General features: G+C 34.2%; 1 long non-coding RNA gene across 1 annotated transcript; it reads right to left on the bottom strand.

Annotated features, from left to right (window-relative positions):
- Positions 1-104: 104 nt before the first annotated feature.
- On the bottom strand, positions 105-26591 carry LOC141552813 (uncharacterized). Its single transcript, XR_012485249.1, has 4 exons — positions 26469-26591; positions 26235-26373; positions 20247-20393; positions 105-232 (listed from the first exon to the last, which is right to left on the bottom strand). It is a non-coding gene; the product is annotated as an uncharacterized LOC141552813 (long non-coding RNA).
- Between the last annotated feature and the right edge of the window lie 1132 nt (positions 26592-27723).

The following is a 27723-nucleotide window of genomic DNA, read 5'->3' as shown; positions in this document are numbered from 1 at the left end:
GACGACAGCACATTACAACCAGCAGTCTAGATTTTTTAAATAATCATTTATTATCAATAAGACAATAATAACAACAATCATAATTAGCAACAATAATAAATATAGGCAGCTAGATGGTATGGTAAGTAAAGTATCAGTCATGGAATCAGGAAGTACTGAGTTCAAATCCAGCTTTACATAATTGCTACTTTTGTGATTTTATTTGCTTCAGTTTCTTCATCTGTAAAATGAGCTAGAAAAGGAAATAGCAAACCACTTCAATATCTTTGCCAAGAAATTCCCAATTGAGTTTACAAAGAATGGTTCATGACTAAAACAACAGAACAACTATAATAACCCACATACAATAATATAACTTATGTTACAATCCACGTGAAAACAAAACAAAACAAAACAAAACAAAACAAAACAAAAAAAAACTGTGTCACACTTATCTGTACCAATGTACTACTATGGATGTGTAATAGAGGGTACATAATTCTAGGAATCTAATAGGGAAGTATTTGAGGGAGGAAATCACTAATGTTTATAGTAACTAATAACTCTGGATTGATGACTTTGATTTCATTGCACCACACAAAACACTGTATCTGTGCCAACGGAGAAAATGTCTACTTCCTACTGTCAATCTGATCCTTCCATTACCATGTGGAGAACCTTCAATGAAGAGAAAAACAATCTTTCCTTTGATATTAAGCTTTCCACTTAGGATAAGTTCCTAATTGTTGAGGGAAGAAAATTTAATGGTGAGTGCAAATTCTTTCATCTGCTGTGCAAGTTCAACTTTCACCTACTGTACCATTTTTTGCCTGCTTTCCTGCCTTTAAAGAAAGAATAGCAGTGAAATGGTGACTCCTAGATGACAAGTGATTTATATTTCATGCTTCACTTGTCTCCAGTCTCATCTCCAGCCTCTTTTGGGAATAAGAAAGATGACTTCCACTCAAAGATGAACACTTTCAAGCCCCATCATCCCCTACACATCTCACTGATTTTGAAATCCTCTAATTCATCAGCTAACCTCCATACATCATCAACTATTTCCTTACTCATTTTCCCTTAAATCAGTTACCTCAAAATTCCAATCAGTTGCCATCTTTCTCTAGTCTCTCTGGAAGATCTCTTCCATATGCAACAAATTTTCATTTTTTCTAAATATTTTCCCAACCCACTCCTTGCATCTTCTAGTTATTCATGGCCACACTTTCTAGTGATAGTTGAACTTCATTAATTCCCCTGTCCTCACTGTTCACAATATGCAAAATTTAAGGCTTCTTATTGTCACTTCCAGGTTTCCTCCTTCATCCATCACTCAAGAATCGCTAACTTTTTGAGGTCCATATAATCCAAATAATTTATCATTAAATCAAAAATTTAGCAGATGTTAACTGTAGACCTCCAAGTCACTCCCCTTTCCTCACCAAATTTGACTAATATGATCACAATTATTCTCTTCTCCCAAACTTTTGATCTCATATTATGGGACTTCACCATATATATTGACTCTCCCTTAAATATCCTAATTACTTAGTTGCTTAATATACTCACTTCCAGTGACCTACTCCTCTACCTCAGTTATGAAAATAATGATTATTTCTCTCTCATATTAATAGTCAATTATTGAAGTTTGGGAGATTCCCAGCTTTCTTTCTCTATCCTATTTCCTTTTCCAATCTCTCAAGGAGAGGACTGATGAAAGATAGGATTTCCCTTAATCCTGAGTATTGCTGCTCCATTAGTACTACCTCAAGCTTGAATGAGGGATATAAATTCTTTGAATAGATTACCCAGGGTTGAGAGTAACTTAGAAGTAAATAAAGTAAGCAGAATTGGTTAGAATAAGTCCATCCTCTCATTGTAATATGTGTTCTCTCAATAATTGTTAAACAATTAGAACTGATTATCACCCTCAGGAACATCTATCTTCCAAGGGCTTACAAACTGAGAATCTGCTGCCATGATTGTTTTTGGCATTCAAGAATAACAATCTTTTATTATAACTAATAGCCTAAAAAGTATTCTTTTGGGTCTGGAGAGACTTACATGAACTGATGCTGAGTGAAATGACCAAGGACTAAAGGACCAAGAGATCATTATATACTTCAACAACAATATTATATGATGATCAATTCTGATGGATGTGGCCATCTTCAACAATGAGATGAACCAAATCAATTCCAATGGAGCAGTAATAAACTGAACTAGCTACACCCAGAGAAAGAACTCTGGGAGATGACTATAAGCCACTACATAGAATTCCCAATCCCTCTATTTTTGTCTACTTGCATTTTTGATTTCCTTCACAGGCTAATTGTACACTATTTCAAAGTCCAATTCTTTTTGTACAGCAAAACAACTGTTTGGACATGTATACATATATTGTATTCAATTTATACTTTAACATATTTAACATGTATTGGTCAACCTGCCATCTGGGAGAGGATGGAAGGAGGGGAAAAATTAGATCAAAAGGTTTGGCAATTGTCAATGCAGTAAAATTACCCATACATATATCTGGTAAATAAAAACTATTAAAAATAAAATAAAATAGTGCCAATCCCCCCAAAAATTATTATTTTGAACTTTTTAAATGTCATGGCCACACACAAAGATGGTCATACCATTGATCTTGGAATCACACACAAATACACTCTCTCCATGTTTAAGAATTATAAAATCCCCTTTTCCAATCATAATATATATCCTCTTCCCTCTTCTTCTGCCTTCCTTTACAAAATACTGCACATTGTTTACATCATGATCTCTAATTCCTCAACCTTTCAATTCTTTACCAGGTCATTCTTCCTAAAATAGCCACTCTCCTCTTTTCATAATCTTGCTTCTTTGGTCAACTAATTCAACTTTATGCTGTCCTCTTTTATTGAGCCCTTAATCACTTATCATTTTGTCAGTTTCACCAAAATTGCTCTCTTCAAAGTTACCAATGATCTCCTAATTGCCAAATCTAGAAGATGAAGATGAAGGAGGCTGAGGGAAATAACCTCAATTAAATCATGAATTAACACTTGTTGATGAAATGAAAAGTGGTGAGTTTATCCTGAAAAGGATTACCCATGTACCTATTACTTAGAGCTCATGTCCAACCATATCGTTGCTCAACAAATTCCACTGGCTCCTCCATGACTCCAAAATCAAATACAAAACCCTTTATTTGATGTTCAATGATCTTCATAATCTAACCCCTTCCCACAATTCCAGTCTTCTTGAACCTTACTCTTTATCCAGCATTCTACAATATGTTGTTTACAAAAAACACATTTAAAGCAGAGTGATACATACAGAGTAAAGGTAAAAGACTGGAACATAAGCTATTATGCATCAGGTGAAGTAAAAAAAAAATCAAGGGAAACCATCCTTATATTAGATCAATCAAAAGTAAAAAATAGATATAATTAAAAGAAATAAGGAAGGAAACTATATATCTTGCTAAAAGGTACCATAGATAATGAAGCAATATCAATACTAAAACATATGGACAAAGGGGTATAGCATCTAAATTCCTAAGGGAGAAGTTAAGAGAACTTAAAGAAGACGTAAACAACAAAGCTATAATAGTAGAGGATCTCAACCTTGTTATCTCAGAACTAGATAAATCAAACCACAAACTAAACATGAAACAAGTTAAGGAGGTAAATAGAAGTTTAAAAAGCTATATATGATAGATCTTTGGAGAAAATTGAATGGAAACAGAAAGGAGTACACTTTTTTTTTTTCTCAGCAGTTAATGGAGCCTATACGGAAATTGACCATATATTAGGGCATTAAGAACTCAAAATCAAATTAATAAAGGCAGAAATAGTGAATTTTTGTTCAGATCATGATGCAATAAAAATTACATTCAATAAAAGTCCAGGGAAAAATAGACAAAAAATTAATTGGAAACTAAATAATCTAATCCTAAAGAATGAATGGGTGAAATAGCAAATCATAGACACAATTATTAATTGATCACAAAATAGATCACAAAATAATTTTGATTACATTAAGTTAAAAAGGTTTTGTACAAATAAAACTGATGCAGACAAGAGTAGAAGGGAATCAATAAATTGGGGAACCATTATTACATTTAAGTGTTCTGATAAAGGCTTCATTTCTAAAATATGTAGAGAATTGACTTACATTTATAAGAATTCAAGTCATTTTCCAAAATAGTCAAAGAATATAAACAGACAATTTTTCAGATGAAGAAATTGAAAAGGTGTTCTAAATCACTATTGATCAGAGAAATGCAAATTAAGAAAACTCAGATATCACTATATACTTGTCAGATTGGCTAAGATATTGATTGGTAAAGATATTGATGAATGTTGGAGGAGATGTGGGAAAACTGGTTTACTAATACACAATTGGTGGAATTGTGAACAGATCCAACTATTCTGGAGAGCACTTTGGAACTATGCACAAAAAGTTATCAAGCTGTGCATATCCTTTGATCCATCAGGGCTTCTAATGGGCTTATGTCCAGGAGGAAAGGGACCCATATGTGCCAAAACATTCATGGTAGCCTTTTTTATAGTACCAAGAAACTGAAAATGGAGTGGATGCCCATCCACTCAGAGAATGGTTGAATAAGTTCTGGTATATGAATGTTATGGAATATTATTGTTCTATAAAAAATGGTAAGCAGGATGGTTTCAGAAAGGTCTGGAGAGACTTACATGAACTGACACTAACTAAAATGAGAAGAACCAGGATATCATTTCATATAGCAACAACAATATTATACTTGATGATTAATTCTGATGCATGTGGCTCTCTTCAACAATAAGATGATTCAGATAAATTCCAATGATCTTGTGATGAAGAAAGCCATCTATATCCAGAGAGAAGATGATAGGATCTAAGTGTGGTTCACAGCAGAGCATTTTCACTCTTTTTGTTGTTTTCTTGAATTTTATTTTGTTTCTCATTTTTTTCTGGTTTGATTTGATTTTTCTTGTGCAGAAAGATAATTGTATAAAATGTATGCATATATTGGATTTAACATATATTTCTGCCATGTTTAAATATATTGGACTACTTGCCATCTATGGGAGGGGACGTGGAAAGGGGGAAACATGGACCACAAGGTTTTGCAAGGGTTAATGTTGAAGAATTATTCATGCATATATTTTGAAAAATAAAAAGCTTTAATAATGAAAAAAATAAACTATAGTAATAGAGATGGACTATATATACAAATGCATGTATATATGTTCATATTAAATACATATGATACAAAAATTAAGAGAGTTGAATAAAGACAAATGAAAGATTTCATAGTGTATCAGATAGGGATCAAGGAAGGATAAAAGCAAATAAGAAAGCAAATTGTTTTTTATTGCCATCATAAGATTAACTTCATTGGAATTTATGTTCAAGTCTATTGTCACCTAATTATTCAGTGTTTCTTTTGATGACCTGACCTATTTGAAGTGCCTAAGTAATTGCTGCCATAGTTGTATTAACTAATTGGAAAAGAAAATATTATGAGAAGTGCTTAAATCGAACCACTATTCTAGTTAACTATAGCCCACTATACAATCTGCCCAAAATTAAAAGTTATATTTTATTTTCAGTTCTCTAGGAAGAAGAGTTGTCATTAGTATTATTTAGATTCCTTATAATTTTCTTTTCCTTTTTATTAGTGTAATCACTGAATACACTGCTCTTTTGTATCTGTTTGGTTTACTTTTCATGAGTACAATTAAATCTTCCCATATTTCTTAGAATTTTTCATATTTTTCACTTCTCACTGTCTGATGATATTCTATTACTTTCAAATATTAGAGTTGATACCATAGATACCACAGTATTCCAGAAACATTTATTAAGTTCCAGGCATCTATCATTTGCCATTCACTTTATTCTCAGTTTTTTGTTACCATAAGAAATGATTCTATGTATTTTAGATGTTCTATTCTTTGGTTTTCTTAGGTCAATGCTCAATAGAAGGTCAAATATATACAGTTTATTTTTTCTAGCATAATTCCCCATTGTTTTTCATCCGTATTATCAATGCATTTTTGTGTGTGTATCTACTTTATGTTAACTTTTTCAACATTCTTCTGTTATCACTGAAATATGCTTAGCATGAGTAAATTTTCAGATTTTCAAATTTTCTTCTTTTTGTTATTATTATATAGCATTTTCTTATTATATTAAATAATTTGTATTTCTACTTCCAAAAGCTGTTTATTTCTATAGACAGTTTTGTGGGGAAGGATTCTCCATCTTCTTTTTTTTTTTAATCTGTAGTGGGAACAATGGACGATAGATATACATCTATGTTTCAGTCTAAGGGCAGAAGGATTAATGCTTTGAAATAATACAGAGATTCCTTATTATTCCTAGCACTTGGCTGTTGGGAAGGGAAAAAGTATCAACTCAAAGCTTCCATCTCCATTCTTATAAAAAATGGAGACCATATTTTTATAAGAATGGGGACTAACTCCATAACACTGTTATTTGTTGATATCATATGTATAATCTATATGTACATGTGAATATATATGTAACTATATATAATCACATGTTATATATCACATATCACATATCTTGTATCTTGTATATGTTTCTTTTTCAGTAAAAGAAAAAAGATTATTTTTTCCTCTTAGAGGCAGTGTTGCATAGTGAATAGAGAGCTTATCTCAAAGCCCAAAAGACCTATTTTCATGAACTACTTCAGCATAAACCATAACTCTCACTGCTTTAGGTAAATTTCTAAAAAGCAAAGTTTTAAATTCAATGTCAATCTGCATTAGTTGAAGGAACTTCGTTTGCCAGGAGTGTCTTTTTACCGATGAAATCACAGATCAGTATTTCTACCATTATATCCTTATCCCATTTTTTCCTCAAATGATAATTTTTAGTTACTTTTTTGAAACAAAGGAATTGTCTGATCTTACTATCCTTAAGTTACATCTCTTCTTCCATGTTCCAGAGTCTCACAAAGGGATGTCTTTTCTCTAAAGCTAATGACTACATTCCAACATGTTCCTTCTACTGTTCTCCACCCATAATTAACTTTTTAATTTCATTTAAACAATTAACATCAAATAACTTTCACAAAGTTATTATTTTATCAAGAAAGTAAAGAAATATAACTAACACTATATATATATATACATATATATATATATACACACAAAGAAATATAAATAACACTATATACACAAATTTCTGAGGAGAGTGCATTCAAACTTAACACAATCTTAACACAAACTTAATGCAATAATATTCAACTCATCAAGTTGACTTCCAAATGCATCATAAGTATTAGAATAATTAAATAATTCTCAACTAGCCTTGGCTGGATCTTTGATGCTATTTCTTGGGGAATCTCAATGCTAATCTGGCTGTATTGTAACAAGAGTAGGCTGGCTACAACACCTGGCATGGCTTGTAATCTTGGACTTCCTGGTGGCTCACTCTTTTGACTTTTCAGTGCTCATATGATTGATTCTCCTTCTGTAATGACAGTAAGTCTGAAAAGATCCCACAGAAGAGACTGGCCCTAGATAAGCAGTGCCTTTGTGAATTAATTCGAAATTCAGTTCTACAGCTGGTCAAAATGCCTCTTGGATGATTAGTTTGCAGAATTGTATTAATTTCAGAAGCCCTTATGAATTCTGAGATTCATGTGGGGATTGTATCAATCAGGCATATAAGGACTTGGATCTTGACACAATGAAACTTTTATTTAAATTGGTCCAATTTCTTAGAGAAGGTATTTTAAAGTAGAAAGATTATTGGATCTGGAATCAAAAGACCCAAATTCAAATTGTGATTTGGCCACTTATTTCTTCACCAATGTAAGACATTTAAATTTGATAAATTTTAGCATTCTCATATATAACAAAAATGGGGTTCAAGTAGATATTAGAAGAAAGAGGTTGAAGACTTCCTGCCAAGATGGTGGCATGTAGGCAGATAGCTGCTTAAGCTCTGTGTTTTCTCTTAGGACTTACTTCATGACAAGCCTCAGAGTTAATGCTTGACCAGAAAAGAAATCCACAAATAATCACTAAGAGACTACATCCTTGAAATTTGCCAGAGAAGGTCTATGTTTGCTCGGGGAAGGGTGGAACAGACTGGGCACAGACTGAGGGCAGGCAGCCAGAGTGAGACAGACAGCTCACAAAACTCAGACCAGAGGGGGGAGGGGTAAAATCTCTGCCATTTCTGCAAAAAGACTTTTACCCCAGTTTGGATATTCTGTCTTGGCAGCAAGCCAGGCAGGGAGAGGGTGTAAACACCGGAGGTGAAGATTAAAACCCCTGAAAGCTAGCATCTCTCAGACCGGCCACCCCCACCCCCACCTGGACTGACTCAGCATGTTCTCAGAGCCTCAGAGCACAGACAAAGCACAGCCATTGCTGTTCTGTTAGTGGCTCTCTGCTGCCCTACCCCCAGTCTATAGAGGAAGCCCATTAACACCATCCAGCCCTATCCCCCCCAAGACAGACCAATTGTTTCTCTTGTCAATTTGTTTTCTTCCATTCCACTCTTGACAAAATGAACAAAAAATTCAAAAGGGCTCTAACCATTGACAGCTTCTGTATGGAGAGAGAGCAGACTTCAAATACTGAGGAGATTAAAAACAGATTGTCCCCAGAGGAATCCCCTGAGGGGGATATGATCTGATCCTCAATACAAAAGAATTTCATAGAGGAAATCAAAAAGGCTCTCACAAGGGAGCTAGAAGAGAAATGGGAAAAGGAAAGGGAAGCTTGGAAAGAAAGCCTGGAGAACTCATCCAGAGTGGAAAACGAGATCAAATCATTGAGAAATAAAATTAGTGAATTTGAAAAGGCAAACAACTCCAAGGAAAATAGGATTAGTGAGCTGAAAAAGGTAAACAACTCCAAGGAAAACAGGATTAGTGAGCTGGATAAAGAAATCATCTCTCTAAAAAATAAAATGGATAAAATGGAAAAAAAATTCCATAGAAGATAAAAACAAAATTGGACAATTACAGAAAGATATAAAAAAAGTGAGTGAAGAAAATACATCATTGAAAATTGGACTCCAGCAAGTAGAAATGAATGACTCAAGGAGAAACCAAGAGGTAGTCAAGCAATACCAGAGAAATGAAACAATTGAAAAGAATGTCAATTACCTTATTAGAAGACAACAGACCTGGAAAACAGATCCAGGAGAGACAATTTGAGAATAATCAGACTCCCTGAAAAATGTGAGGAAAAAAAGAGCTTGGACACCATTTTCGTGGAAATTATCAAAGAGCACTGCCAAGACGTTTTGGAAAAAGAGGGTAAAACAGACATTGAAAAAATTCATTGATCACCTACTGAAAGGGACCCCAAAATCAAAATGCCAAGAAATATAGTGGCCAAGTTCAAGAACCATCAGACGAAGGAAAAAATATTGGAAGCTGCTAGAAAAAAATCAATTCAGATATGGAGGAGCCACAATAAGGATAACCCAGGATCTAGCAGCGTCCACATTAAAGGAGCAAAGGGCCTGGAACATGATATTCTGAAAGGCTAAGGAACTTGGTATGCAGCCAAGAATAACTTACCCAGCAAAAATGAGCATCATATTCCAGGGAAGAAGATGGACATTTAACAAAATAAATGAATTCCATCTATTTTTGATGAAAAAGCCAGACTTACATAAAATGTTTGATCTTCAAATGCAGAACTCAAGAGATTTCTAAAAAGGTAAAAAGAAATCTTGAGAACTATACTTCTGCCATAAAAATATGTAAAGAACATATGTATAATTTGTCCTAGAAACTAGAGGTAGAAAAGGAAATTATATCATAAAAAAGTGTAAAGTGGTGGTACTACATCTCATGAAGAGGCAAAGGTAACCTATTATATCTGAGAGAAAAAAAGGAGGGAGATGAACATAGTGTGCATCAATAGACATATTCGACTTATGGTGAAACTTCTTCCACTTCATTGAAAAGTGAGAGGGAAAGAGTAAGCTAAGGGGAAGGGAATAAAGAAATTGTGAGGAAAAGGGGTAAAATAAGGGGAGGAACTTTAAGGTGGGGGAGGGATACTAAAAAGGGAGGGCTGTGAAAAGTAAGTGGTGTTCACAAGTTTAATACTGGATAGGGGGGTAAGAGGGAAGGAAAGAGGAAAAGCATAAGGAGGGGTTAATAGGATGGCAAGCAATATAGAATTAGTCATATTAACCATAAATGTGAATGGAGCAAACTGCCTCATAAAGAGGGAGCAGTTAGCAGACTGGATTAAAAGTCAGAATCCTACTATATGTTGTTTACAGGAAACACACCTGAAACAGGGTGATATATTCAAACTAAAACTAAAAGGATGGAACAGAATCTACTATGCTTCAGGCAAAACCAAAAAAGCAGGAGTAGCCATCCTCATCTCAGATCAAGCAAAAACAAAAATTGATCTAATTAAAAGAGATAAGGAAGGGCATTATATCCTGCTAAAGGGCAGCATCAATAATGAAGCAGTATCAATATTAAACATATATGCACCAAGTGGTGCAGCATCTAAATTCTTAAAAGAGAAATTAAGTGAGCTGCAAGAGGAAATAGATAGCAAAACTATAATAGTGGGAGATCTCAACCTTGTACTCTCAGAATTAGATAAATCAAACCACAAAATAAATAAGAAAGAAGTCAAAGAGGTAAATAGAATGCTAGAAAAGGTTAATATGATAGATCTTTGGCAAAAGCTAAATGGAGACAGAAAGGAGTATACTTTCTTTACAGCACTTCATGGAACCTATACAAAAATTGATCCTATACTAGGGCATAAAAACCTCAAAATCAAATGCAGTAAGGCAGAAACAGTAAATGCATCCTTTTCAGACCACAATGCAATCAAAATTACATTTAATAAAAATCCAGGGGAAAATAGACCAAAAAATATTTGGAAACGAAATAATCTCATACTAAAGAATGATTGGGTAAAACAGCAAATTAGAGACATAATTAAGAACTTCACCCAAGAAAATGAGAATAATGAGACATCGTACCAACATGTGTGGGATACAGCCAAAGCAATAATAAGAGGAAGTTTTATATCTCTACAGCCCTACTTGCATAAAATAGAGAAAGAGAGGGCCAATGAATTGGGCTTACAACTAAAATTACTAGAAAAGGAACAAATTAAAACCCCCCAGACAAACACAAAACTTGAAATTCAAAAAAATGAAAGGTGAGATTAATAAAATTGAAAGTAAAAAAAAAAAAAAAAAAAAAAAAAAAAAAAAAAAAAAACTATTGAATTAATTAATAAAACTAAGAGTTGGTTCTATGAAAAAACCAACAAAACAGACAAACCCTTAGTAAACCTGATTAAAAAAGGAAAGAGAAAAATCAAATTGTTAGTCTTTAAAATGAAAAGGGAGAACTCACCAGAAATGAAGAGGAAATTAGAATAATAGTTAGGAGCTACTTTGCTCAACTTTATGCCAATAAATTCTATAACTTAAATGAAATGGAAGAATACCTTCAAAATTATAGCTTGCCCAGATTAACAGAGGAAGAAGTAAGTAGTCTAAATAGTCCCATCTCAGAAAAAGAAATAGAACAAGCTATTAACCAACTTCCTAAGAAAAAATCCCCAGGACCAGATGGATTTACATGTGAATTCTACCAAACATTTAAAGAACATCTAACTCCAATGCTATATAAACTATTTGAAAAAATAGGGATTGAAGGAGTCCTAACAAATTTCTTTTATGACACAGACATGGTACTGATACCTCAACCAGGTAGATCAAAAACTGAGAAAGAAAACTATAGACCAATTTCCTTAATGAACATTGATGCTAAAATCTTAAATAAGATATTAGCAAAAAGACTTCAGAAAATCATCCCCAGGATAATACACTATGACCAAGTGGGATTTATACCAGGAATGCAGGGCTGGTTTAATATTAGGAAAACCATTAGTATAATTGACCATATTCATAATCAAATTAATAAAAACCATATGATCATCTCAATAGATGCAGAAAAAGCATTTGATAAAATCCAACATCCATTCCTCCTAAAAATGCTTGAGAGTATAAGAATAAATGGACTTTTCCTTAAAATAATAACCTTCAGTAAACATCATATGTAATGGCAATAAACTAGAACCTTTCCCAGTAAGATCAGGAGTGAAATAAGGTTGCCCTCTATCAGCATTACTATTCAATATAGTACTAGAAACTCTAGCCTCAGCAATAAGAGCCGAGAAAGAGATTCAAGAAATTAGAGTAGGAAATGAAGAAATCAAATTATCACTTTTTGCAGATGACATGATGGTATACTTAGAGAACCCAAAAGACTCTGCTAAAAAGCTATTAGAAATAATTCAGAATTTTAGCAAAGTGGCAGGATACAAATTAAATCCACATAAATCCTCAGCATTTTTATATATCACCACACAATCCAACAGCAAGAGATACAAACACAGATATTCCATTCAAAATAACGGTCGATAGTATAAAATATTTGGGAATATATCTACCAAAGGAGAGTCAGGAATTATATATGAGCAAAATTACAAAACACTTGCCACAAAAATAAAGTCAGATTTAAATAATTGGAAAGACATTCAGTGCTCTTGGATAAGCCGAGCGAATATAATTAAGATGACAATACTCCCTAAACTAATCTATTTATTTAGTGCTATATCAATCAGACTCCCAAGAAACTATTTTAATGACCTAAAAAAAATAACAACAGAATTCATATGGAACAACAAAAGGTCGAGAATTTCAAGGGAAGTAATGAAAAAAAAATTAATGAAGGTGGTCTCACTGTACATGATCTAGAACTGTATTATAAAGCAACAGTCACCAAAGTCATTTGGTATTGGCTAAGATATAGACTAGTTGATCAGTGGCATAGTTTAGGTTCACAAGGCAAGATAGTGAATAAAAATAACAATCTAGTGTTTGATAAATCCAAAGATTCCAAATTTTGGGATAAGAATTCATTATTAGAAAAAAAACTACTGGGAAAACTGGAAATTAGTATGGCAGAAACTAGGCATGGACCCACATTTAACACCACATACTAAGATAAGATCAAAATTGGTCCAAGATTTAAGCATAAAGAACGATTTACCTCTCGGACTTGTGGAGGAGAAAGGAGTTTGTGTCCAAGGGAGAACTAGAGACCATTAGTGATCACAAAATAGAAAATTTTTATTACACCAAATTAAAAAGTTTCTGTACAAACAAAACTAATGCAAACAAGATTAGAAGAGAAGTAACAAATTGGAAAAATATTTTTACAGTTAAAAGTTCTGATAAAGGCCTCATCTCCAAAATATACAGAGAATTGACTTTAATTCATAAGAAATCAAGCCATTCTCCAATTGATAAATGGTCAAAGGATATGAACAGACAATTTTCAGATGATGAAATTAATACTATTTCCACTCATATGAAAGAGTGTTCCAAATCACTATTGATCAGAGAAATGCAAATTAAGACAACTCTGAGATATCATTACACACCTGTCAGATTGGCTAAGATGACAGGAACTAATAACGATGAATGTTGGAGGGGCTGTGGGAAAACTGGGACACTGATGCATTGTTGGTGAAGTTGTGAAAGAATCCAACCATTCTGGAGAGCAATCTGGAATTATGCCCAAAAAGTTATCAAACTGTGCATACCCTTTGACCCAGCAGTGCTACTACTGGGCTTATATTCCAAGGAAATACTAAAGAAGGGAAAGGGACCTGTATGTGCCAAAATGTTTGTGGCAGCCCTTTTTGTAGTCACTAGAAACTGGAAAATGAATGGATGTCCATCAATTGGAGAATGGTTGGGTAAATTATGGTATATGAATGTTATGGAATATTATTGTTTTGTAAGAAATGACCAACTGGAGGAATACAGAGAGGCTTGGGGAGACTTACATCAACTGATGCTGAGTGAAACGAGTAGCACTAGGGGATCATTATACACTTCAACAATGATACTGTATGAGGATGTATTCTGATAGAAGTGGATATCTTCAACATAGAGAAGAGCTAATCCAATTCCAATTGATCAATAATGGACAGAATCAGCTACATCCAGAAAAGGAAGACTGGGAAATGAGTGTAAACTGTGAGCATTGATATTTGTTTGTTTGTTTGTTTTTGTTTGTTTTGTTTTGTTTTGTTTTTCTTCCAAGATTATTTTTACTTTCTGAATACAATCCTTCCTTTGCAACAACAACAACAACAAAATGCAGTTCTGCACATAAATATTATACCTAGGATATACTGTAAGATATTTAATACATATGGGAATGCCTGCCATCTAGGGGAGGGGGGAAGGGAAGGAGGGGAAAAACTCGGAACAGAAGGGAGTACAAGGGATAATATTGTAAAAAAAAAATTACCTATGCATATGTACTGTCAAAGAAAATGTTATAATTATAAAAATTAATAAAAAAAAAAAAGAAAGAGGATGGGCTGCTGACAGCATACAACAGACGAAGAAGCCATGGGCCCTTCTACTTTGCCCAGGAGCTGACTTGAACCTGAGAGTATAGGTTTCTGTAGTTGTTTCTGTCTCTGCTGTGAGTATTAATTCCTGATTTTTGGTGAATAAAATTGATGGTCATTATAAGCTTATCAAAAAAGTTGCTTCTGATTCAAAGTGGATAATCCTATGAGCATTCCCAATCTGTAATATCATTTGTCCAAAGTCTTAGGTGATCATACTAAAGGTGTATTGGCTGCTATTAAATATGAGAAATGCTATTTACTGATGGATGGCAAAAAATGTGAGGGCAGGATGCAAACCACATTGCTATTGCACAGGAATGTGGGGGGGGAGCTGCAATCACATAAACTCAAAGACAGCTAGATATAAGAGAGGTGGTCAACTCAAAAAGTAATAAAACAGAATTGAACAACAGTCCCTGCAGCAGCCAACTTTGAATTTCACAGTTCAATATGATGAAAGATTCCTTTTTCACAAGACAAATCCAAGTCCTGTTCTCTTAAATAATTGTACAGTGATTCAGCATATCAAGAGCATTATTCACCAGTCCCTTTACTTCCCTAACTTCCCTACCTTCTCCAGTCTAAAACACTTAGCTTGTATTTCCCACATTAAGTATAGAACAATGACCCATCTGGAGTATCTATGCAAGAAGACCTCTTGTAAACACATGCTAGGGCTCCCTGTAGCTCAAGCCAATTTAAAGTCAATTGAATCCTCCAGCTGCCTATAAGAATGGGACTATCTAAAAAAAGTAATCATTTGTCCTGTTTGCTTTTCTGGAGGAAGACAGGGACATTTGAGATGAAGAATCCAAAAGGGAGGAATTGAAAACAAAGTATTTCATTTGCCATGATCTGTATACTTTCTAAAATCACTGGAGAATCATTAAGTGAAAATAAACAATTGCTTTCCATTAGGGTCCAATGTCGTTCAGTTCCCTGGCACTTGCCTCCCATCCATGTGTCTGTTTGCCTAATATGCAAACAGTTGGCCTGTAATCCTAGCCTGCAAGGTTGGAGGAGGATGAGGAGGACAAGCTTTATTGTTCAGTGCTGTTGTTCCCTTACAATGAAATGGAAACAGTAACAAATTGTGAAGAATGCTTCTGAGAATTTCCCCCATAACAGAATTCAGTACACTTTGGCTTTGGCAAATACTTTACATTCACTTCCTTCTTAGAAAACCAGTCAGAGCTTCAAAGACCATACTGCCTTGTGTTGGAATCTTTCTAATTCTAGAACTCTGCTTTTGTGAGTTCAAATAATAATTATGCCTAAATACTGATTCTATACACCCCCCACCCTCTGGTTTAGCATAGACAAGATTTCTTGTTATATTCCTGGAAGTATAAAGTTCTCATTGAATGAAGAAGCACAGTTGCTCATTTCTTTACAATGAGACTTATCCAAAGGTGGATTGGACTGCCTGGGAGGTAGTGTGGTGTTTTTGGTAGTACAGGAAGATCTGATTCCAAATCTAGCCTAAGGTCCTTACTGATTCTGGTATGATTCTGGGCATATCACTAAACCAATAACTATTTTAGTTTCCTCAACTATAAAATAGAGATAATAACAGCATTTACCTTGCAGGGTTCTTAGGAGGATTAAATAGAATATTATATATGAAACATATTTAACAGCTCTTGGAACATAGTAGGTGCTATATAAAATCTTATTTCCTTCCCTTTCCCTTATTACTAAAGACATTTATGTATGGATATAGAGGATGATTGGTCTAGTACACCCAATCCATTTCACACATATTATTTCATCCAAATATTCAATGCAAAGATTATTCTGCTTGGTAAAAAAAAAAATAATAATAGTATAGCAACTAATGCCTTTTCTTCAACAACAATTATTGCCTCACCCATCTTGAACATTCAATCTCATCCCTTCTTTTATCCTATTTTCACAAACAAAAAAAGAGATTAATTTGTTGATTTTGCTGACATAGAGAACTTCTGGGAAAACTTCTGGCACTTTCTCTGAAACTTTAGTCTTAGTGATTTGGCTTCCTGTTTCTGAGAAGCTAAGTATGCATTTTTGGGCTAGAGTTAGAGTTGGAAGTCAGGAGGCACATTTAGGCTTAGGAGTAAAGTCAGGAGGCATTTTAGAGTTAGGGTTAAAGTTGTTCAGTCATTTTGGTTCTAACTAACTCTTCATAACCCTATTTAGGATTTCCATTTTCTTCTCCAACTCATTTTACAGATGAGAAAACTGAGGTAGACAGTGTTAAGTGACTTGGCCAGTATCATACAGTAGCAAGTATTTGAAGGTGCATTTGTCTATCTGATTCCAGGATCCTCACTTTATCCACTGCATTACTTAGCTGGCCCAGAGTTACACAGCTATTATGTGTTGGAGATGAAACTCAAACCTGAAGGCCATGACTAAAAAAAATAAGAGCTTGGATAGCATTCTATAAGAGGTCATTAAGGAAAATTGCCTCAATATTCTAGAAACAGAGGAAGAAATAGTCATTGAAAGAATACATCAATCACTTCAGAAAGAACTCTCACAAGGATAACCCAAGGAACATTGCTGTGAAAGTCAAGAACTACAATCTCAAAGAAAAAATGCTGCAAGCTGCCAAACAAAAATAATTCAAATATCAAGGATTAACTGTCAAGATTACTCATGATCTGGCAGCTTCTATAAGAAAGGATCAGAGGGCCTGGAACAGAGGGAAAATATATATTATTTACAGGTTAAACTATTTATATCCCTAGATGGAAAAATTATATCTGTAACACTTGAGAACTGTATCTGCCATTGAGCAGACAGAGCAGGCTTCATATGGACTGAGAGTGTGGTTATAAATGGATTCTGATATGATGACATCAAAGAAAAAAACATTAAGGGGTGGGAAAAGGAAATTATATAATGGGACAATTAGTTTACATGTAGAGGTATAAAATACCTGTTGCAATTAAAGGGGAAAAATGAAGCCAAAGAGGTCAGTAGTTGGAGCAAAGGAGCAAGAGTATTCCAGATTTAGGGATAACCAGAATGAATGTCTGAAGCAGAGATGAAGTGCCTTGTGCATATACAAGGGATATAGTTCAATAAGTACTTTGAATGACAAACAAAATAGGCTTTATTTGATTCAAGGAGCAATAGGAAGACTTTGGAGTTTATTGAAAAAAAAGGTTCAGGTAGAGAGGAGGAGAATAGCATGATCAGACCAGCATTTGGGGAAAATTACTTTAGTGTCTGAATAGAGGATGGATTTGAAGGGGAGAAACTTGAGGCAGACAGACCCATCAGGACGCTATTGCAAGTGCAAACTAATGAAGGTTTGCGCTAGAGTGATGGAAGTATTCCAGAAAAGAAGGGGGCATATTCCAGAGATGTTGCAAAGGTAAAATCTATAGGATTTGGAAAGAATTTGGTTATGAAAAATGAGAAATAGTGAAGATTTCATAACAACTCTTAGGTTGCTAGTTTAAGTTATTAGAAGTATGTCCTGCAAAGTAATAGGAAAAGTATAAGATAGGAAGAATTCAGGAGGAAAATAATGAATTCAGTTTTCAACTAAACTAGTTTAGTTTAAGATATCTACAGGACATCTAGTTCCAAATGTGTGAAAAACAAATGGAGCTGAAAAGTTGAGGTCCCCAGTAATATAGTCTTGGTTTCTATTTCTTCCTATAACTGCCTTAAAATCTTCTCTAGGAATATGGCTGCTCCATCACTTTTTGGAGTAACTTTAAACTTTAGAGGATCTACCATTTGGCAGCATCATCTTTTATTCCTTCCTTCCTGATCTACATCACTGGTATTTTGCATACAATACTTGCCTAGGGAAAATCTGATTTTTGAGAAATTATGCACATGTCTTCCTTTTTACATTCCATACCTTGAGGTACTGGCTTCATGACAGATTAAGGCTACAATTGGAGATTCCTAAACCTGTGTACAGCCACAGAATATTATCACATATCTCAAAGAGATACTCCTCCTTAAATGAGTTGGCAGGTATGTGTTCTTATTTCTTTTTGAATGGAAAACCTCATGATGTTGAAAAATAAATCATAACAATAGTGTTCATACATCTTATCCTTGCTACTAGGGAGGTTGAGGCTGGTGGATCTTTTGAGTTCCAACACTGTGAACTAGAGTGGGCTAAGACAATCGGGTATTTAGACTGTTTGATATTAATATTTTGAGTCCTAATATAGCAAGAAAGAGAACTAAGGGGCTGCCCAAAAAAAGACAAACTGTCTCAGGGTTGAACTGTACTAGGTCAAAGTATCCACACTGATTAGAGTACAACTAGATTTATGAGTAGCCTTTCTCTGAAAGGAGTTGGCATTGCCTCAGACAAACTGAAATGTTGGACAGACTTTAGCTTGAAAAGGCCAAAGTCTCCCACTGCATCCTGAGTCATCACCAGTTGTTCTAACTTATGGCTTGCCCTTGGATTATATTGGATATGGAGAAAAGAGTGCATAAGATGACTATGAACAGCCCTGGCCCACTTAGATCTGATTCACTTGTGAGACCAGACATCCTCTTGATGTCACTGATTCTCTTTGAGAATGAAGGACAAAACTACAACAGCTTGAGTGAGATAGGAAGCTAGGAAATAAGTCACACATATATATGAATATGTAAATATATATATATGTGTATATATATATACATATATATACGTATATATATACGTATATATGTATGTGTATATATATATATATATATATATATATAGCTATGCATATATGTGTACATACATTTATATTCTACCAAACACTTAATCAGACTTCAAAGGTATATATACTATTCAATACAAACTAGAAGGCACTTTTACAAAGGTATGCTTCATTTAATTATAATATGTATAAACAGAACTCAAAATTAACTTTATAGCCATTATTTGAGGCCACGTAACCACCAATTTAATATCAATGCAATAAACACTTATTAAGACTACACTATGAATAAATCACATAATATTCAAAGTATTAGGTTGATGGTAGCAGGGAGGAGTTGTAATACTTCCATCAAATTACTTCCTGCATAGGGTTTGACATGTGCACAAATATATCAATGCAAAAAAAATAAAAAATAAAAAATAAATCTGTGCATCTTCTCTCCTCAATGTGGGTACTGATTCCACTGGTGCAAATAATAATATCTATATGCCTTCTTATCCTAAATGAGTCTTGTCCATGGTTTTACTCCCCAAAGGAACTTCTCAATATGCTATAGGCCTGCCTGTAGTGATTTCCCGATTTGGGTGGCCACAGAAAGATCCGATAAACCAAATTACAAGATCTGTGTTTCCCGAGGAACATTAGTAAAAGGTACCAGTACAGTGCTAAAGCTGTCTATCTTACACTCTTGAGAAATGACTGAAATACTTTATTTTTATATCCTTTGAGCATGGCCTTGAAAATATCTTTTATGTGGCCACTAATGTACAAGCCATCAATGGTAATATGAAAATAACCATAACTTAAAACGCTTTATATAAATGTCAAAGAGAAGTGTCAGTCAAGTAATACTTGATTTCCAAAGAAAAATGGGGGCACTGCTGACTAAAGAGTATAACTCAATTATTCTCTGTTAAAGAGATTAATTTTCTGCCTCTCCACAGTGAACTATAGCTTCACCTCAGCTATGCCATTTGTTGCATGCTGACTGAGGCAATAGCACATCAGAACAATATAAATGGTAAAATTCAAAAGCAAAGGTTGTGCCCATTTTAATTAATTCCTTAACAAATTTGAACATTTCATTGGAGTCCCACATTTCTCCTCCCCCACACCTTACAGGGGCTGCCAGCCTTACAGTATTGGCTATGTCCATTGGTGCCCATGGTGATACTCAAGGCTTCAGGGAGCAGTTGAAGACTTCAGTTCCTGGATGAGTATGTAAATGCCTCCCATTGTTCTCAGGACAGGGACAGGATTGTGGATGCTGCAGGCTTCTACATAGCTGGAAAGGACAAGTTTGTTTTTTTTGTTTTTTTTTTCCTTTGCTTTTTGTTCTTTTGAGGGGGGAGTAGAATTCTTTGAGATTAGTTTATTATTTCAGAAGGAGACAGGCCGTCAGTCACTGTCAGTTTGAATTGGCATCCACATAAAGATAAGACAGCTGTGGCAATGAGCCCAAGACTGGTACTAGGAAGTGCTGAGGGGATATGTTCATTTCAGCCAATGATAGGCTAGAGAGAAAAAAAAGCCACCGGAGAAAGACTATATGGATTGCAGACCTAGGTTTAAAACAGAGTCTTTGAAGGCCCTTGGTGTGAGAATTGAATTTCTGTGAATAGCCATAGAAAGGCCCTCCAGTCCAAAATTGTAAGGGTTAGTTGTATTTTCCCAGGACCACAACTAAAGCCTTATTTGAAATACCTTTTAATAGGATGATTTCACAAACACCCATATTTACTCATTTTGTAAAAAAAAAGGGAGAGAAAGAGGGAAGGAAAGAAAGGGCAAAAGGAACAAAGGGACAAAAATGAAGGAAAGGAAAAAGGGAGGAGGAAGGGAAAGGAGGGAGGGAAAGGATGAAGAGAGGGAGAGATAAAGGGAGAAAAGAAAGGAAGAAAATATACCGATTTAAGTCATTCACTTTTTGCATAGTCTAACTTTCAAGAGTAATCTTAAATGACTTCCCAACACTACTCCTTTATTATACTATTTTCTTTTATATTAAATCTGAGTAGAACATAATGCCAGTGTTTTGGAGTCTGATATAATTTGGATGGGTGTAAGGACTTGTAAATCACACATTTCTTTAAAACAATATATTATATAAAATATGAATACAACATAAAATGGAGTTCAGGATTCTACTAGATACTATTTAAAATAGTGATATGTCTTCATCATGAAGTGCTCTGAACGTATAATTTATAAGTATTGAGAGCAGGATTATGGAAAGCCTTCAAAATTCTTAATGTTCATGCAAACTATGAGGCCTATTTAGTAATAGCAGTAATAATAGTATTTAACATGTGTCTAGAGCTGACTATGTACCAGGCTTTGTACTAAGTATTTTATAATTATTATCTCATTTGATCCTAAAAAAACACTGGGAGTTAGGTCTATTATCATCTTCATTTTAAAGATGAGGAAAATGAGGTATCTAGAGATTCATATTAACTAGGGTCACAAAATTAGTAAGTATTTAAAACTGAATTTGAATTAGGTCTTCCTGATTATACCCTTAGCACTCTCTCTACGATACCACCTTACTGCTTCTAGCAAGGCACCCCAAAACAAAAAGCAAATTGGTCCAAGAGGGAATAAATCATCAACCTCTCTTCTATCTTGATACAAATGATAAATAAGGAAATTCTTAAAAACTTAATTAATGGGGCCACTAGGTAACACAGTGGATAGAGCACCAGCCTTGAAATCAGGAAGACCTGAGTTCAAATCTGAGCTCAGACATTTAACACTTTTTGGCTATGTGACCCTGGGCAAGTCACTTAATCTCAATTGCCTTAAAAATAAATTTGAATTAATAAAGTATATCCATTTTGCCTTTCATAATATTTTCTAGTTTTTCTTTAGTCACAAATTCCTCCCTTCTGTAAAGATCTTATTCACCTAATTTGTTTATGGTATCATCCTTTAGGCTCAATTCAGGTGCCTATTTTGACCTTATTTTGGTAAAGAGAGAGTATAATTTCATTTCAATTTCCCAAAATCAATACCAAATCAAAGTAATGGGGCTATCCATTCATTGGTCCACATTCATTCATTAGACAGCCCTTTGGGGATTTAGATTCTTATATAACACCTTGTTGATGTAAATTGTAATATAACTTCTTAGAATTTGGAAGAGGAGCATAGAGATCATAAACCAACTCCTTGTTTTACAAAGGAGGAAATATTGGCCTAGAGAGATAAATTAATTTTCCAATAGTCACTTATGCCAAATTTGGACAGAGATCTTCCAACTCCCTTACACTATGTTGTTCTCTGTACATGGCATTTCACTTCCCCTCTAACTTTGCATAGACTGTGTTTGCTGCTTGGATGTACTATTTTAAATTACACTTCTTAATATCCTTAGCTTTCTGATTAGCATAGGTTCAAGTGTCCCTCCAACACAGACTGCAAAATTGCCTTATATTTATCTATATGTTTACTTAAACATGTAAATATTGATTCTCCTTAAACAATGGAACTTTTTTGTGAACAGGGGTATTTTCTAGTATGTGCAAAGTAATATAGGAAGTGCTTAATGTTGAGTAATCCATGTTTCCTATAAACCTAAGGAAGTCAGAAGACACAGAAGACAGCAGCTGTCAAGTTAAAGGAACTGTGACTTGAACCTTTATATCTTTGGGCAAGTCACTACACCTCAATTCCCTCTTCTATTAAAAAAATGATAAAATTAGCTTAGATTAACTCTGAGATGATTTCTAAGAGTCAAGATAAAAGTTTGATGTGAAACATGTACTCTACATCAAATGGGATTAACTCCACTTCTCTTATCTCCACTAAAACTAAACAAAAAACATTCAGAAATGCACTTGGCCAAAAAAAATCTGTGAGAATGGGGTATGTCTAGTTAGATATATCTGTCTGAAAAGCACTTAGGATATCATTTTGTTGTCCAAAGCAAAAATGAGATAAAATGGATTTATTGGAGAAATAGTTCCCACTGTTTAGAATGTCTAATTAAAAAAACAACAACAACAACAAAATTAACAATACATAACATATATTTGTTCCTAAAAATTAATTTTCCTTAAATGAGAATTCAAAAAAGTTATAAAACTTCCTACTATATGTTGTTTACAGGAAACACAAATCCTACTATATGTTGTTTACAGGAAACACACCTGAAACAGGGTGAGACATTCAAACTAAAAGTAAAAGGGTGGAGCAGAATCTATTATGCTTCAGGCAAAACCAAAAAAGCAGGAGTAGCCATCCTCATCTCAGATCAAGCAAAAACAAAAATTGATCTAATTAAAAGAGATAAGGAAGGGCATTATATCCTGCTAAAGGGAAGCATCAATAGTGAAGCAGTATCAATATTAAACATGTATGCACCAAGTGGTGCAGCATCTAAATTCTTAAAAGAGAAATTAAGAGAGCTGCAAGAGGAAATAGATAGCAAAACTATAATAGCGGGAGATCTCAACCTTGCACTCTCAGAATTAGATAAATCAAACCACAAAATAAATAAGAAAGAAGTCAAAGAGGTAAATAGAATACTAGAAAAGTTTGATATGATAGATCTTTGGTGAAAGCTAAATGGAGACAGAAAGGAATATACTTTCTTCTCAGCAGTTCATGGAACCTATACAAAAATTGATCATATACTAGGGCATAAAAACCTCAAAATCAAATGCAGTAAGGCAGAAATAGTAAATGCATCCTTTTCAGACCATAATGCAATCAAAATAACATTTAATAAAAATCCAGGGGAAAATAGACCAAAAAATAATTGGAAACTAAATAATCTTATACTAAAGAATGATTGGGTAAAACAGCAAATCAAAAAAGTTATAAAACTTAAAAAAAAAACTGTAGTAGCCCATAATATTGTTCAGCTATTGTTAATAAGTTGGCAGCTGTCCAGTTATTTAGGACAATTGTGTGGCACATACTGGACCTGGATTCAGAAAAAAATATGAGCTAAAATCTGTCATCAGACATACACTAGTATGTGACCTTGAGCCAATCATCAACCCCTGTTTTCCTCAATTTCTTTATGTATAAAATGGCATTATTAATAACTTAAGGTTTGTTGCTAAGAATCTAATAGATAATAATTGTAAAGTGTCTGGCACAAAGTAAGTGCTGCATAAATGTTAGGTATTGTCACATACTTGTTTTGATGCATTAGCTAAAATGCCTTTCCCTTTTCAAAAATTACCTCATAGCATGGTGTTCTTTACTTGTGTAGAAGAAAGAAAGAAAGAGGAAGAGAGAGAGGGGGAGGGAGGGGAAAGGGAGGAGGGGAATAAGAGGGAGAAGGAAGGGAGGAAAAAGAGAGAGAAAAAAGAAAATGAAAGAAAGAGATAAAGACAAGGAGAGAAAGAGAAAGAGAGAAGGGGGAAGAGAGGAAAGGAGGAAGAAAGCTTTGAGAACTTTGATCAGTTCCACAGTTATTCATTATTCTAGAGGACTGATGATGAAAAATGCTATCCATTACAGAAAAAGTTATAGATTCAGGGTGCAAAACAATAATTATATATAGATATATTATATGTATTTATACATACCCATATAAACATATATTTGTATACAAACCTTTAAAGGTTTCCTTAATGTAATATGTTTCTGCATACAAATATACATAATATATAATAGATATATATTTGTCATAAGAAATTTATTTTATTCTTTCTTTCTGTTTTCTCCATTGGGATGGAGGAAAGATTTCTGTGAATTTTCTAGTAGAAAGAAGTATGTATGTGAGGTGGAATACTACAAATGTAACATGATGTACACACTTTCAGATGAGATCCCTCATTATTAGTTTTATTTAATTGTTTTAGGTTATTATAAGAGACATCTCATAAAGTGGGAGTAGTCTGTAGATGTATGTAAAGCCAAAACAAAACATATCAGGATTTGTCTTATAAAAATTTAGTACTATTGTTATTATTTTATATAATTCAATACATATTTATTTTCTGTGTGGAGGTATAAGACACAAAATTTTGGTATGCTAATATTATTCTCTTAATGAAAAGTACAGTTTAGAGAACAGTAAAAAGAGACAGGAAGAGAGAAAGAGAAATACATACAGAGAGACTATCCAAATAAGTCATATAAAATAGGACCTAAGTTCATAGGAACATTACAAAATTCTTTGTGAGAGAATGTTATCAAAACTGGTGGGTAATATCCAAGGGATATCCAATCTAGGTGTGGTTCTTTCCCTAATTGCCAATTCTAAGATTTATTTATTTTTTTATTTAACTTTTTGTTTGTTTTTTATTTGTTCAAAAAGCATTTATGAAGTACTTGCTAGTTTCAGGCACTTTCCTAAATTCTGGAGAGATAAAGAAAAAGCAAAATGGTTCTTTTTCTCAAAGATGTTAAATTCTAGGAAAAGGAAAGCAGAAAAACATAGGTAACAACCTATACATAGACATACACACACACACACACACACACACTGACATACACACATGTTCACATATACATACATACATACACAAACTAATTCAGCCTAAGGGATCTCATTAGCAGTGATTAGATTGGTTTTGCTTCACACCTTGAGTTGAACCTTGAAAAAAAGCTGTGGTAAAAATCAGAAAGGAGAACAATCTAGTGGTAGAAGATAGACAAAGTAGGCTATTCCCACCCATCAATTTTATAGAAACAGAGTTATTATGATTGTTTGTCAGCAAACATTTCACTTCCTTGTGGTGGACAAAGTGCTGGTCTGGGGTCAGGGAAACTGGAGTTCAAATCCAGACTCAGACTCTGAGACCCTGGATTGTAAAATAGTAATCATTATAGCACCCATCTCCTATGGTTTTCATGAGGATTGAAGGGGATAATATTTGTAAAACATTTACCACAATGCATAGAATATATTTAGATATGGGATCTTTCCTTTCCTATCTCTTGAATACCTTCTGCACAGTCAACTGGAGTATACAGTCTGGATGGCATCATTTCTTAGAACACTATCTTGGGAACAACACGACAAATTCCAATTGATCTAATCATAATAAAATGACAGCACTAAGTAGAAGGCTGAAGTATGCTGAATTTGGATTCCATCATGTTGTTTTCTTTTGACCATAGAGATAACAGGTATAAAGATCTAATTCCAGTTATTCAAACTTACCTCCACTTCCATGTCCCATCATTGTGAATTACTGACCAAATATAAGGCCCCATCTTCTGGTGTTTATTGGCTTATAATTGGTGAAATTCAGTTACAAAGCTTCTTGCACAAGGAAGCCAATATCCTGAAATTCAGCAACCTAAGATAAAGAAAGAGAAGGAAATTTTAGGAAGGAAGAAAGGAATAAGATCATAAAATCTATCTTCTTTACTCGAATAATTACAAACAATTTACAAGAGATGGATGTTGGGGGTGGAGTCTGTGGGTGTGTGGGAGTGTGTATGGGAGAGAAGGAAGGACTTTCTGTTTTATTTTAGTGGGGCTGGAGGAATCAGTATGGAGAGAGTTGTGGAGCCTGTCCGGATGTTCCCTATCAAAAGAGATTAGCTGTCAGAGAAGGAGGGAAAGATAGCAAGGGATGAAAGCCACAGTGGAGGCAAGATAAATGTCTGGAAGCCTGGAAAAGAAGGGCAAAGTCCAACCCTATCTTATCTCTGGAACTGTTGAAAGACTGGCATAGTGTTCTTATAAAGAAGGTTTCCGGTACTCTTCAAAAGAGTAATGATGGTTTAGCTTTTTAGCAGTCTCCTCCAAAATAGTAGCTACACAGAGAATTCTTCCCAAGAATTCTGCTTGAGCTCAAAGAATGAACTGCTGGACATATAAAAACAGCAGATTTGGACTGTCTCTCTACAAAGTACTGATTCCTTAGTCTTCCCATCCCCTTCCCCCACCAGTCTGTTTCATTTTCCCTAAGACTACAAAAGGCAACCCTCCTATAAATTCATGAGTTCATCTTTGCTTATCAGACTTCTCTCAGATCCTTGATGAGCTAACATTGAGTCTTTTAACTTGCTCATTTACTGTAACTGTGGGGTTTCTTTCTTTAGTAAAACAAAAATATCAGGTTGACACAATCCTGAAGCAAATCTAAGAGGCAAAGATAACAAGAAGTTCCTTTTCTAGTTTCAATGGTTGCCTAGTGTCTAATTTACTCATATTTTCAAAAATTTTCCCTTATATGTGAGATTTTCAAAAGAGTAAACTTAAAACAATGAAGGGGTGCATGATAGGTGTAAGCAAGTTGAAATACTTTATAAATTAGAAAATACAAAGTGGTCTAAGGGAGGTGGATTCAGATCAATTCAATTAAACAAGCATTTATTAAGTGTTTCCTATATACCGACAATGGTTGCTATAGAGGTGATCTGTCAGTCAGACACATTGAGGATAAGTCATATTTTTGGCATAACATTGGCTATGTAACTATGACTAAGTCCCTTTACATCTCAGTGGTTTAGGAAATTTTCTAACACAACAAATTGCAAAACAAAGATAACTGATGGTGAAGACAAGTTTAAATCTATTCTCAAACATTTATAATCTATGTGATACTACACAATTCAATGTGTTTGCTTCTGCATTTTCAACTGTAAAATTCTTCTAACAGTAGCTCCTACCTTGTAGAATTATTATGATCAAATGAAGT

This window comes from Sminthopsis crassicaudata, chromosome 1 (assembly GCF_048593235.1).
Source record: "Sminthopsis crassicaudata isolate SCR6 chromosome 1, ASM4859323v1, whole genome shotgun sequence".
Classification (NCBI taxonomy): Eukaryota; Metazoa; Chordata; class Mammalia; order Dasyuromorphia; family Dasyuridae; genus Sminthopsis; species Sminthopsis crassicaudata.
Note: the sequence above shows the minus strand (reverse complement) of the source record. Positions and strands in the feature narration are given on the sequence as shown.